This window comes from Salvelinus fontinalis, chromosome 5 (genome assembly GCF_029448725.1).
Source record: "Salvelinus fontinalis isolate EN_2023a chromosome 5, ASM2944872v1, whole genome shotgun sequence".
Taxonomy (NCBI): domain Eukaryota; kingdom Metazoa; phylum Chordata; class Actinopteri; order Salmoniformes; family Salmonidae; genus Salvelinus; species Salvelinus fontinalis.
The window spans coordinates 24,377,212-24,378,866 of NC_074669.1; positions in this window are offsets into that span (position 1 = coordinate 24,377,212).

The window sequence follows — 1,655 nt, forward strand, 5'->3', positions numbered from 1 at the left end:
TCTCTCTACTACTTTCTACGGTACCAAACATAGACATCTCATGTTGATCAATATAGATTTGAGTATAGTTGAAAAACAAAACTTTGAAATCTGATGGTTGAATCCTAAGTCTGGGGCGTGCTGCTTGTGTGTATGCCGTGTGTCTTTGTAGCTGTCATCAAAGCGTTCCTTCTGGACGGCACCAGGAAACTCCCTGAAACGCACAAGCTCTGTCAGAGAAAGGTCTCTGTCGTTTCAGGTCAGGTATCACTGTGTGTCTTACTGTGTGCTTGTCTCTGTCAGGTTTGTGAAGGTTTCTCCGTGTCTGGGATCTGAAGGAGGAGGTGTGGCCATTGTCAGTCTTACTCCACCCCTTTTCTGCAATGTCATAACAACCAGAACCAACTCTGATTGGAGGAGAGGAAAGGAATACATGGGTCATGGTTAGAGGTCAGAGTTAGAGGTGAAGGGTTAGGTTTAACGGAGGTAGAGGAAGGGGGAGGGGTGTGACTGTCAGAAGTGCACGGGACTAGGAACATCTGAGGAGAGAGAGATGGAAAGGACAAATAAACGGGGAGAAGAGAAGAGTATTATTTTTTCTTCCACCAATTTGGGTCGGGTTGGATGCTACAGGTTACCTAGAATGGTTGGAACGCATTGGAGCAGGGTTAGGCGTCAGCGTTTAGGGTACTCTGGGTACTGATCCAACATTCCAAACACACCGTGGTTCTGCGTCTCATGACGACACAGCTCCTCTCCAAACCCCATATACACACCAGGGTACTTCCTTGGAGTCAGGTTCATACACTTCTGCCCCCTAGAGAGAAAACGGTTGGTGGTGGTCACTCGCAGTTTAATATGTTCTAAGGTGTGTCTGTGACGGTGGGAGATTGTGTGTGTGAGCCAGGATGTAAGGGTGTGATTTTAGTGTCTGTATGTTTACCGAGGAGCTGAGGTGCAATATGGGTGCTACATTTGGCCCCGCCCTCTTCTCTTCCAGCGCTGCCCATGGAACACTCCCTTTACCCTAGCAACCAGTGCCTGGCATCCAGCTCTGTACACACATATGTTGAGGCAGAGTTGTGGTGTAAGGCGCTTTAAGCATCACAGAGAAAGATTGATCCAAATCTAATCTACCTTGAATGATTGTAGCCAGTTGATACCTGCTATTAACATGGTATTACCATGGGACATATCGTCCAGTGTGCTGAGTATAACATATTGTGTTCTCTTGCCCTCTAGTGGTGTACTGTGGTACCTGTGTGTGTGTGTGTGTGTGTGTTGGGGTACCTGTGCGTTTCTGAACCTCTCTACTCTGCTGTCACACTCCTCTTACGCTGCCTGGTTTCTTCTGTAGCTCCTCTATAAAGTCTGCTGTTCTGTAGGTTCATGGACCCACTTTCATTTTCTACAGGACAGACAGACAGACTGAGGTTAGGGGTCAGGTATGTGTTTGTGTGCATGTGACTGTGACCCACCAGGAAGCGTTTGTTCTCCCAGGCCCCTCTATAGAGGAGGTGGGGTATGACTGCATGCCTGGCTGTCTACTGGGCCCTGTGCCACCCCTGCCCTTTGGCCCGCTATGTCAGTCCCCACAGCCGGCAGAATCATATGACCCCGGTCCCGACCGCCTCTGCTGACATAAACAACACACATATTATTAACAGCAAACTTAA